Raw genomic sequence first — 13,918 nt, 5'->3', positions numbered from 1 at the left:
GGCGCATACTTTGAATAAAATATTTGTTATCATTCTCTTGAAATAAATGTGTTTTTTTCTTGAAAAAATACCGGTTTCATATGTATACACCTGGTAGAATATATAATAACTTTGTGGAAATATATAAGTATATTTAAAGCTGCAAATATTAATTTACAAAAAGACTACGGAAATTTTAAATTTGAGAAATCGGTGAGTTAAAAAAAGAACCAGATTGCTTATGAGATAACTCTTTGTTTGAAACAGTGAGATTGCAATTTTTTAAACTTAAAAATAGACTAAAGTCAGAGGTAAAATGCCATTTATCTCCCTTGTCATTTATTTCCTATTACTAAGACCAACGTGATCTTGACTCATTACGTTTAAACGCCTTTAAGATATTTTTTGAAAACTAAAGAGCAATAGATTCTTAACACGAGTTACAATTTGAGCATAATAATTAGGGACAGAATTTTTAATTTATGCAATTTTATTACTATTAATAAATTTTCAAGACTCGTTATTTTGATACTTTTTGCATGAAAAACAATTCTGCTGCAAAATATTCTCAAGAATTAACGTTTATATTTGTTAAAAATAATTTAAATTAAGAAAAGATTACACTTATCGTTTTTGCGGAAAAAATTGACTAAATAATTGGTATAGAATTTGCTTTTCAGGCATAAAAAATTTTTAAAAAAATTTATCTCAAAAAGTATGCTTCTTGAAAAATAAAGAAGGTCAAAAAATAGAAATATTATCGTACCTATTTCTCAGAAAAAAGCGATTTCCATTTTATTTTTATCGAAATGGCCTATCAGAATTGAAAAAATCTAGAAAATTTTCAATTTTAGTAAGTTCTGTTTGTTAAATTGAATTCTGTATTACTTTTGTTTCGTTTAAACAATGTCGCGCAGCAAAATAAGTTGGATAAGCTATTTAAATACATATAATAGGACAAATTTTTGCTGCGGAAAAATATGATGGTTTTATATTGGCTAACTTAAATTATTTATGACAAAGATAAACGTGCAGTGTTGACAATATTTGTTAAGAAAATAAGTTTGATAAACTATTTTGAAACATGTTAGATAAAAAACAATTTCTTTCTGTAACAAGAATACAAATTTTATATTTTTCAACATAAATTATTTATAGCAAGGAAAAATGTTAACTTTAAGAATAATTTGCAGTAGAATGACTTTAATAAACTATTGCGATACAAATTACAATTTATTGATAACAATTATAAATAACCCTTCTTCGAAAAATTTATTTTTATTTTTAACCCTATTCTTTACGATTGAAAGAAAATGCACTCATCCGATCTAAAATTATTAGAAACAAATCTGTAGATCCTTTTTGGACAAACAAAATTTTTCTATGATTTGTTTTTTGTATCTATCGTCGTTTTTCAACAAAGTAAAGTTTTCATAATTTTTCACTGTAATTTTCACAATTATCACCAGAACTACAGAACGTATCAGAAATGTGGTTGAGTTTTCACGCCATGTAACCAAACATTTAGGTTTTTGATTTTTAATTTGATTTGTCACGATTCAAACAAAAATTGCGCATTTTATCAACAAAAAATGGATTAATAACAAATTTGTAGCTCCTTTTTCGGTGAACAGCTTTTGTTTAATTACTTTTCTTCTTAGTTTATGTCGTTTAAACAAAAATTGATTTTTTTTTAGTTCTAATGTTTTTTACAAAAAAAAAAGATGAAAATACGTATCCCATGAAAAAGTTATTATTAACAGTATTGTGCATATTTTTGCGGTAAGCACAATTTTAATTGATTTGTGTTTTTTCGTATTTTACATAGATTTATTGCGAACTGATCATTTTAGTTGAAAATATTTTTTTTAACTTAACTATTTTGCTATAAATTATTATTTTTTGGTAGGAAATTTACCTTTTTTGGTTGCAAATAAGTTTTTTCTTTTGAAAATTAATTTTTGGAACTAAAAATGTAACGAAATTTGTTATTACTTCTTTTACTGAAAATAAAGTTATCCTATTCAGTGAAAAATCAATTTTTTTCTTGAACATTGATTTTATTTGCCAGGACACTCATTCCTCTAACCGGAAATTACTAAATTTAATTTTTTTGTTTAAAATTGATCTTCTCTAGTTAGAAATTCATCTTTTCTGAAAAATTTGTCTTTTTTTTATAGAAAATGATCCTTTTTGGTGGAAAATTGAACTGTTAGGTTGAAAAATACATTACAAATTTAAATATTTGATCTTTTTCTCAGAATATTTATATTTTTGTTTGACATTTCATTTCTTTGGATAAAAATTAGATTTCGTTCTTGCAAATTAATTTAGTTAATTAAACATTTAACTACTCTATTCTTTGTCAATTTTTTGTATAGACATATAATCCTGTCGTTTGAACTTTCGCACATAAAATTAGTTTATACCCCATTAAAGAAATTTACTTTTTTGAAATCTTAAATTTCCTAATTTTCTTGAATCAATAAGAAGGCAATATTTTTAAAATTAAAAAAAAATAACTAGGTCAGGTCAACTATTTCTCAGCATGACATAATTATCGTGTTAATAAAGTTTAAAATGTTCCTTTATCGCCTCGTGCTATTGAAAAATGTTATTTTTCACGTTTTGCATTTTTGTCAAATTTTTGTCATTTTCATCAACTTTTTGTGTCAAGAACGTAATTAGTAATAAGTTAAATTTTACAAATTTTGATTCCGAGAGGAAAACTACTTTAAAACTGAAATATACTACTTCTTTAAGCACTGAAGTTGATATTTATTTCTCTCATGCCTAATGTGCAAAATAGATTTTTCTGAAATTTTTTCATGAATCTATCATACAAGATAAAACTTCTTACTCTTTTGATATTTTCTCTTACTGCAAGTCATTATTCGATCACTGCATTTTAAATAATATATTTTGCATCAATCTCGGCTTCGCTGCAAGCCACAATTTTCAGATTATCAAAAAATGTGTTGGCGCAATGATAAATGGTTAAAAAAAACTTAGCCCACTGATTATTATGCTAGAACTTTTTAATATTACGCGAACACCGATAAGCAAATACAGGTGTTAAGCTCAGTGGAGTAATGATAATAAAATAAATGTAAAAAGTCCAGTCGAATCTTCCTCAGATAATTGCAACCACTGTTTTATTTAGTTTTTTTTTCAAGTTTTTTTACCTAATTACAAATACACTGTAAAATATTTATAAACAAACAGAACTTTCACATGAAACATAAAACATAGAGTCCTGTCTACTTTGCCGAATTTTTCTTTTTTTAGTTCATCAAGATTTTAAATTATTTGATTTTTGCAAAATGATGTAAATATAATATTAACCATGTTAATTATAACTTAAGCTTAATGTATCCAGTTTTTCATGCAAGAAAATATGTATTAAAATTAATTGAAGTTCGAACTACATTTTTGCATTTGCATATGGATGAGGCCTGAAATAAAAGTTTGTTCGAATCAGTGGGATATTTTTGTTATTCTAATATTCAAGAAAATGACGTGGAGGAATAGATTTTGGGGCCTATAAAACATTTTCTCTACTTAAAAATAAATTTCTTTTCATCAATTCACATTTATTCAGTTTAAAGAAATATTAATTTCCATTATTGTCACAGTCATTGATAATTATTATTTCAAATTTAATCACATGAATCATGTATTAAAATCCACACATGGAATTTTTATTAATTTTTAGAAAAATTTCAAGTGTTTAAAATTTACCGAGTGAATTTTACTTAGCTAAAGTATGTGAAGCTCTTGTTTATTTTCAAAAATATATTTAATCATAGCCAATAAATATAAGCACTTTCAAAAAAAATTATTTTAAACTAAATGAACGACTGATTGTTCCAAATGAATATGCCATGAATGGGAATGAATATTTCTTTGAAATATAGAAATGTGAATTGATGGAAAGAAATATATTTTAAAGTCGAACAAATATTTTATAGGCTCCAAAAGCTATTTCCATTATCAAGTTTTTAAACATTTAAAGCAAAAAATATCCCGCTATTAAAAAAAAATTATTCTTTGGCCCAAACAATTTGCGACTGTTATAAAGTAATTCGTGCTTCAATTGTAGTACCTATTTAATAAATTAATCAACTGGATTCTTTCAGTCTAAATTATAATTACAATTGTCATTATTATACGTATTTAATTCAAACAAATCAGATACTTTAAAATCTTGATGAACCTGAAAAACAAAAATTCGATGAAAAGTCCACTCCAGCAGGAATCGAACTTGAGTCGGTCGAGTGTGAAATCCAGAGCAATGACCACGACCCTGCTGCAACATGGAAATTTTAAGGCGGAAAGTCATATTTAACTCTCAACAAAAATGTCAAAGAATAATTTCTTCAAATCAAAAACATGGATAATGAATTTACCAATATATTTCTTTCATATAAAGAAATATTTATTTAAAAAGAATTAGGCCAAATTAATAAATGTTTTATTTAAAAAAAGAATTACTCCGTTGAAAGAAATGTATATTTGTTATGAATAGTTTAATTCCTGTAATCAAATGAAATATTTCGTTTAATTAAAGAAACAGATATTTATCTAAACACAATATTTTATTGATCTAAATAAATGCTTCGTTTATATAAATGCATGAAATCTTTGTAAAAAATAAATATATTTTTAATTTGATTATTATTATTTTGAATTGAATCATTACTTCTTTGATTTAGATTAACCTCAATTCTTCGTTCAAGTATGGAAAAACTATTGATTCAAATGTATCCGAATCAATTCAAAGAATCGAACTCATTCGACGACTGATCAGATTTCAACGAATCTGTACCTTATGAATTAAAAAAAATAATTTTCTTAAACGTAAGAAAATGATATGTGCGTGGTTAAAATAAAAATTACTGCTCTTGAAGAATATTTTCTTGATAGAAAGAAATAGGGTTCGAAAAATACATTTACTTGGTTCCAACAATTATTTTTTTCAGTGATTTAATTGAAAATCGAATTACATTCCACTATTTTCAAAATAAGCCTGACTTCGACTTCAAAATCTCTTTGATTTAATTTATTAGTTCAGAAATAAAAATCTTAAAATATATAGATTATTAAAATTGAATCAAAACCGAATATATTCTGTTCTGGTTTGATTCAATTGTATTAATACAAACATTGAATTATTTTCTTATTTCTATAATTTACCCTTACTGTCTATCTTTTCATAATTCTTTAAGGCTTTAGGAACTATTCCGAAAATTTAATTATACTTTTCTATTGTTACAGAATCCCAGTTTTTCAATTAACAAAATTTAAAAAATACCAGTGAAATCTCAACCACTTTTTAATACATTTTTTAATATAAAATAGATTTCTGAATAGATTGTATTAACTAGAGCTATTTTGATTAAAAATAATTAATTCTCTGTCCACCTGTTAAAATTATTTATCTCGAAATTTCTTTAAATCTATAATTTCCTTGAATTTCCTGAATTTCTTGATTACCTTGCATTCTTGGATTTCCCTCCTCCTCTTTCCCACTAAGCTACGGAGAGATGAGATAAATTGCTTCACAACCCCTACAATTTGAATCACGTCGCAATTCCTTATACTTGTAGGATTGTTTTCTTGAAGCAAGAAAATTTCTTATTATTTTTTTTCAACCAGATAAATGTTATTATTGTGATTAAATTTATTATTATTATAAGCAATTGAGGCGTAATTCAACTTTGAGGGGTTTTGAAAAAATTAATCTTGTCTCTCCGTAGCTTATTGGAAAAGATCATCGGTCCAGCAATCTTAAAGAACTGCGTTCAGATCCCAGAGGAGCTTTTAAGATCAATTTTTCTACAACTAAGAAATAAATCTCAATATAATAAAAAAAAGTTATTTTAGACACCTAGATAACAAAAATGAACACCAATTTGCTTATTACATTTACCTAGTCGACATAAAGTTACATGCTTTCCAAAGTTTTAAAAATGTTAAAAAAAAAACATTTTTTTTAATCGGTTAAGAATTTAAATCCAAATTTCTAATAGATATAAAATATATTTATTTTAAAACTGTTCTCATGAAATTGGTTAATTGGAAAAATATTTACAAAGCTGTATTATTTTCACGAATGAGGCATTTTTGTTTTTGAGATATCCGTGAAATTAAAGCGTTGTTTTTAGTAGATTTAAAGAAGATTTACAAAATATCTTGATGAATTTTTTTAATTAGAGACAAATGATCAAGCGCGAAGCGAAACTATCGTAATAAAAAGGTAAGCGTCAAAGCCGTAGGTTTTTTGAGAAGTTTAAATTCAGAAGCTGCAGGCATATTTTTTCTTTTCCAACTAATGAGATTTAATAAATTATTACTGAAATTTTAGCCAGCCCATTATTTGAATCAAATTATTTTTATTTTTATTTCAAGTAGTGTGAAACAAGTAATTTCTTTAATTCAAAAAAAAATTATTTTTTAATTAGAGATGCATTAGTTTTGTTAAAAATTTATCTCTTCAATTGAAAAACTCACTATTTTTTTTTTTTTTTTTTTGAAAATTCGATTTAGCCGAAAACTGATGTCGCTTGTTGAAAAATCGTCCTTTTTTAGAAAAATAATCATCGCTCTCATAAATTTTTCTTTTTTTTCTTGATTTTAGATGGTAAGAAAACTTTTAAGAATTCCTTTAAAAAAGCAAAGCATGAGACGCGTTTATTAAAGGCAAATTTTGAATCAAGATGAGTAACAATTGACCGAAAACGATAAATTCTCGACAAAGTATATAAAATTTCCACCAAATAGATGAATTTTCAAGCGAAAAAGTTTATTTTCTAAATAAAAAGAATGTACTTTTATTATTAATTGCCAAAACAAATTTTTGAAAAAAAACGAGTTTTTACAAAATACTTCAATCATTAATCTTTAACAAAAACATGAATTGTTAACAAGCTATTTTAACTTTCGACTAAATAGTTGGATTTTCAACAAAAAAGTTCAACAAAAAACCGAATAATTGAATTTTGAAACCTATATAGGTTATTTTTATACCAGAAGTTTGATAGTAAATTTTTGACGTTCTTAAACTTTGCAAGAGATATAGATTTGAAACTTGCATAGTTATTTTTTTTAAGTAATAGGCATATCCGAAAAATAGAAACACCCCTAGATTCGTCTTCGTAAAGTTTCGGTGTCTTTTTTTTGTTTAAACAGTTTTTTAAACGATCATATTACATTCCATGGTTCTGAAATTGTTATAAGCAAAATAAATTTCGGTTTGAGAAATAAGAAAAAACATTGTATTATTTTCGAAATACAATTATTTCTCAAATTGAAGCCAATCCTTCATTTGAACTTAAATTTTTGTTTTATTAAACATGTAGCAGGAAACAAATAATTTCTTGATTTAGACAATACAAAATACTTAATCACTTAAATTTAAATCCATTTTAGAGGTCCTAAGTGTAACTTTACTTTATAACAAAAAAGCGCAATTAAAAAGCCAAATTCTTAAACTGAAGCATAATTTTTCTCTTGGTGATTTCTACTTTATAAAGCAGAATGCCATAATCTGTACACAATTTTCGAAATAAAAAATGCTTTAATATTTTTAAATGATAAATTTATTGATTTCATGATCCAATATACATGATTCCTATAAAATATACATAACAAAATTTCTATAATTATGGCAAATTAATATTTAAAAAATTTTTTTTCGGCTTGTGGGCTCGTCGTTCACACCGACGGTCTGATTTTTTAAATTGAAATTCACAACACATTTTATTTTAGATTTTATTTTACCGCAAAGGACTAAGGATCAGTTGTAGGAAAAGTTCGACGATGATTTATCGGAATCTGTGTGATCCACTCATCCAGCTACTACCAGCCAAGTCAGTCAATTGGTCCCATTCTGGTGAGCCCTCTCGTTGCACACGTGCGCGATTTTCTCTGTGCTCCTGCTTGTAGGGTTCTAACCCTGAACTATAGATTTGTCCATTTTTTGATAATACATAAACGTTGTTTACATTTGGCCTGATACCTACAATTTTCCCATCACTGCTTAATGTCTGCTCGTGCACATTAAAATATCTAGCTGTCAAATGATCACTTCCTGAACGTATTTCAGCGTACTGTGGACCATAATCAAGATTATGTTCATGATTGTGTATGGGTGTTATAAATATTAGTATTGCAGTAAAACGAGCGTCTAATTTTTTAAATATAAAAGCACGGTAGTCCGCAACTGTGCCTGGCTTACGAGCCAACCAATTTGGTTTTTTGTTGGGTTCTCCTTCGCTGAGAGTTCCTTGAAAATGAGAACCATCTGCCATTTCTACAACAATGTGCTCTGCGTCAATCTCAGGAAATCCATTCATACCTAATTTTATAAGCAACAATTTATATTGATATAGTTCTTGTATACTAGTAACTTAAAATTTAACAATTTTAAACAATCACTAGTCAACAACGAATGAGTAATGTATTATTAAAACAAAAATTAATGTTACAAACAAGTTTTTCGATGTGATAATTATAGAAAACTTACTAATCCAGAGTACTTAAATGTAGTAGTTGAATATTTTTAAGGAAAAAAAACAGGTCAGTTTTCATTTTACAGCTTTTGTTTCTTTGATCAAGCTTTTATGAGAAACATTAATACCCCGGTACCTATGAGTTTTGTAATTTAACCAATACTTAAATTGCCTTTAAAGATTTATTAAAAATTTTGGCGCATCATAAAATATTAAATAATATAAATACAGTTAAAATCTTCAATAGCCCTCCCTTCTTTAGCCTTTCCGAGAATTTACGCCGCGCCGCATGTAGGTGTAACAGGGCTGTGCGGAATTTGCGGCTGTCACTAAGACGAGCAGTCAGGCGTGAACAAACAAAAGCGGAGCAGGCTATAATGAGTTAATTGCCATCCACGTCAGCCCCGCAATCGGAGCTATAGAAGAGTATCACTGTAGTATATTGAAATTAAATTACATTTCATATTTAAGATTATCCTCAAAATCAAAAGAAATTATATCACTTTAAAGATTTTTTTACATGTAGGTGCATTTCATAGTTTATTTTAAAGAATGCCAGAGAATTCAAGTAAATTTGGGTTCAATTCCCTTTTCCTCCACTCTTTTGCTATTCATAGACCCGATGCCCCTTCCAAAAAAATCGAAGCCCTCCCCCCCAGAAATAAATCTTGCCTACGCCACTGCCAATGGCATATAATATTTTTCCAATGAAACTACCCCTGAGTCGTACACACCTACCCCTGGTGATCAAACGTTCTAAAAATGTAACAAGAAACCTTAAAACAACGTAAAGATGTTTCAGAACTTTATATTCATTATCTAAATCTTTAGAATGTATCCCTTTTATAATTTACCTCGAAAACTACCCTTCCACGTAAATTTAAGTAGCAGAACTTAAAGATTCTTATATAAAATGTATCAAAAATAATAATATTTAGTATACGCTGATAGCGGACACTTTTTGCACTTTTCGTTCTCCGAAAAAACATAATACGTGCCACAAAAACTACCCAAAAACGTTTTAAAAGTTGGAAATTCACCTTGAACAATGTGAAGACAATTTATAACTCCAAATTCATTACTTAACACTTGAAAACTTCCCCGTCATTGTAATGTTTCAAAAAAACTACCCCTTTAGTTTGATGTATGCAATAAAACTTATATACGTATGAAAAGAGCACAAAACATCATAAAAATTTAAAAAACAATACTCGGGTATATTTTTTCTCCTTTTTTACTCCCTTATGACAATCAACTCGTGCCCCAAAAAACTACCCCTGAGTCATACATGTTTACCCCTCATGATCAAAAATGTTTTAAAAGTGGCGAAATGCCCTTAAACAATGTAAAGATAATTTATAACTCCAAATTAATTACTAGACACTTAACAATTTCCCCCTCATTATGATTTTCTCCAAAAACTACCCTTCCACGTGAATGCATGCAGCGGGAATTATATGCGTATATAAAAAGCATTTAAAATAATAACATTTAGCAACCAAAAAAAAAGATAAAAAATAACCAATTACATTGTTTTCTAAATTATATTATTTTTTATGCTTTTTACGTACATATATAAGTTTTGCTGCATACATCAAAGTGAAGGGATAGTTTTTTTTTTAATTATAATAAGGGAAAGTTTTTACGTGTCAAGTAATAAATTTGAAGTTCTAAATTTTCTTTACATCGTTTAAGGTGAGTTTTCCACTTTTAAAACTTTTTTGATGATGAAGGGTAGACATGTCTGACTTAGGGGTAATTTTTTGTGGCAGGTATCATAGGTTTTCAGAGAACAAAAAATTGCAAAAAGTATCTGATATCAGTGTTTTCTGAATACTATCATTTTTGATACTTTTAATAGAAATGTATATAAGTTCCGCTACATACATTTAAGTGAAAGGGTAGGTTTTGGGGGAAATTATAAAAGTGATAAATTTTGGAGTGTTAAGTAATTAATTTAAAGCTCTGGAACATCTTTACGTTCTTTAAGGTTTTTTAACACTTTTAAAACGTTTTTTACCACGAGCAGTAGGTGTTTACGACTTACGGGTAGATTTTTGGGAACTTATTATATATCATCAGAGAGTAAAAAAATGGCGGAAAATCTCCCCTAATCGTTTCTCTCATTATAATAATATTTTGGTGAGTTTTCATGGGTGGCCGCGCTGAGTGGACGCTGTGCTAGCGCTGCCTCCCTTTTCACTGAAGCTTAAGGCTATATGATGAGTGAGTGACGTTACCAGATTCCTACCTTACCGACACTTTTTTTATTTCCTCATTTATATTCACACGAAGTGCCACATCGAGTTCAAAATTTGGGATACTAAACAAGAAGCAATAATAATTGTGGGTCTGGTCCTAAATTTGTATAATTATGAAAAAAGTTTTTTGTTGTAAATATTTTTTTTTTGCTTTTTTTATAATTATAAAAATTTATGACCAGACCCACCTTTCTTAGTGTTACTTACTTATTATCCTAAATTTTGAACTCAATGTGGCGCTTGGTGTAAAAATAAGTTAGGAAATAAAAAAAGTGGCGGTAAGGTAGGAATCTGGTCACGTAACCCATTTGTCACATGGACTTAAAGAGCAAACAAATATTTTTTTGAGATAAAATTAGCGACAAATTTTTTTTTGTTTAAGCTGCTTCCTTCGCGGGCACATTCTCATCGCCAGAAATTATAATAAGGACAAATTTAACACTCTATTCTAGTTGAAATGACCAGAATTCCGGTTGGTCTAACCAGATTGTTTTTTGAGTGAAGTAAATCTGGGCAAATTCAAGAAAATTTGAGTAAGATTATTCGCTTTAAATAAGCATAAATTATATAATTATTGATTTTACAGAAACCTACTTGCTTGGCTGCCACTGGCAGTCGAGGCAGTTGGTATCTCAAGACGGGGGATTCTTGGTTCAGAATATCCTCCGCGATATCTCATGTGATCAGCCTCGTGAGGATCTAACACTGAAATATAGATATGCAAAAATTATATTGAAAGAAAATTTGAGTACAATCGTTTGCCTTGAATAAGCATGAATTACAAAATTTTCAATATTATATAAACCTACTTCTTTTATTACCACCGGCAGGCAAGGTAGTTACTGGGTGCATACTGGTGAATCCTTGTGTATTATACCCTGCGTAATTTGCCTGATAATGTTGTGGCACTGAAGTATATATATTAAAAATTATATTTAAAGAAAGTTTGAATACAATTACATTTGGTTTAAATAAGGGATCATCCATAAACTACGTTACCCATTTTGGTCATTTTTTGACACCCCCTCCCCCCTCGTTGTTAAACCCTGAGTTAGTTATGCCCCCCCCCCCCCCCAGAAAGTAGCATGGCCTACTGAAAAAATCCAGAAATCTTCACAAATGGTCACATGTTTTGACGATTGTTGAACATCCTGATTAATCCCGACAAGTCTGACTATATCTTAAGGTATGCTACTTCACATGCTATTGGGTAGCTCATCGGCTAAGAACACAGCACAGAGGGAAAAAAGACTTTTTTTCGTTAAAAATAAAGTACAGTCCACAAATTTTGACCGATTTGGACCAAAAAAATGTGAAAAAGCTAATAAGATTTCTAAGAGAGTTTTCCCGCCTTATTTTTAAATTAGCCTTTCAATTTTTTGTAAATAAACAAATATGACGAAAAAAATTGACATTTTTTTCTATTTGACGTTCTCGCTGCTCGTTAATATCATGAAAATTGTTGAAATCGCCTATTTTCACAGAGTGAAATTATTTAAAGATATATCAATAGAGACAAGAACTATCAACAATGGTTATACTAAAAGTAACCATTTTCGACCAAAAATGGAACAAGTAAATTTCCTATTCTCAAATCAATTTTTTAAACAGAAAAGGAGGAATTTTCAACAACACAGTGGAATTTTCAACCAAAGAGATGAATTTTAAGCTAAAATTTGTAACTTTCAACAAATAATTGCATTTTTAAAAAAGTAGTTGAACTTCAAAACCTAGTTGTTAAATTTTTAACTGAAGAAAGAAATTTTAAACAAAAAGATTAATTTTCTAGTAAGAAAAAAGAATTTTCAACATATTATAAGAAGTCTTAACAAAAAAGTAGAATTTTCAACTAAATATATGAATTTTTAAACAAAAAGATTAATTCACTTCCAAAAAAAAGGAATTTTTAAGCCAAAGATTGCATTTTTTAAAAAACAAGATATTTTTTTATCTTTAAAGGAGGTGTATCAACTTTAAAACCTGGTTGTAAGTTTTTATCCGAAAAGATGAATTTTTCAACAAAAAGATTAATATTTACCAAAAAAAAAGAATTTGTTAAAAAGTTTAAGAATGCTCAAACGAAAAGTTGATTTTTGAATTAAAAAAATGAATTTTAAATGATGATAATAATTTATTACCAAAAAAGACCAATTTTTAATCAAATTCAAGAGTTCTGAACCAAAAAGTTAAATTTCAAACTCAAAAAGATAAAATTTTTAACAAAAACATTAATGTACTACCACAAAGACGAATTTTCCACAAAATTCAAGAAGTATAATCCAAACAGTTGAAATCTTAACTGAAAACATGATATTTTGAACAAAAAGATTAATTTTGTAATAAAAATATTCAATATCTAGAAACGTACTAAAAACTTTTCCACATGTGCTTTCAGAACAAAAAATTCTCTAAATTCTGACCGTATTACATGAATTGCCAACCGGAGGTTTTGTAAGACCCCCCCCCCCCCCCCCCCCCCAAGTGTAAACGTAGTTAATGGACGATCTCTACACATTTTTGAAAATGTATAATTGTATAAGATAAGAAAATGAAACTTTTTCCTATTTGCATTTTTTTTAAAACGTTTATTTTCAATAGTAAAGGCGAAGTATTGATTAGAAGTTTCTCTTTGATTTAATTAAGTGTTAAAACTTAAATCGTTCTAACTCGGATAAATATTATTGAAATGAGTTAATCATTATAGGACTCATTCAAAATACAATAGCGATGACTAAGAATATATGGAAAAGTTAAAAATCGCTTATTGTTTATTAATATTTGATTTTAAAATGAGGTTAGTCGATAATTATGTTTTCTTGATTTTGCCGGTAAAAAGTATGCAGGTAAATTCGACTTCTTTCAGGTAAAAAACTTTTTTCAATGAGTAATTTTTTCGAAAACTTAGAATGAACTTTTTTGGAAAATTTCTTATCGATTCGTTAGAATTGAATTTTGTTTTAAAATAAAATATATCATTGCCGTCTTCATTACCAAAGTGTTCACTTCGTAGAACATTATTTTTTAACCTTCTAAATAATAATTAAAATGAGGTTTCCAAATTTAATTTTCACATTTTTGCAATTAAATATTATTAACAAGAAGCGATTTTTAACTTCTCCATTAATTTTTAGGCATCGCTAAAATATTTTGAATGAGTCCTATAAA

This window comes from Belonocnema kinseyi, chromosome 3 (genome assembly GCF_010883055.1).
Source record: "Belonocnema kinseyi isolate 2016_QV_RU_SX_M_011 chromosome 3, B_treatae_v1, whole genome shotgun sequence".
Lineage (NCBI taxonomy): Eukaryota > Metazoa > Arthropoda > Insecta > Hymenoptera > Cynipidae > Belonocnema > Belonocnema kinseyi.
The sequence above is the reverse complement of the archived record's forward strand: the minus strand, read 5'-3'. Positions refer to the sequence as shown.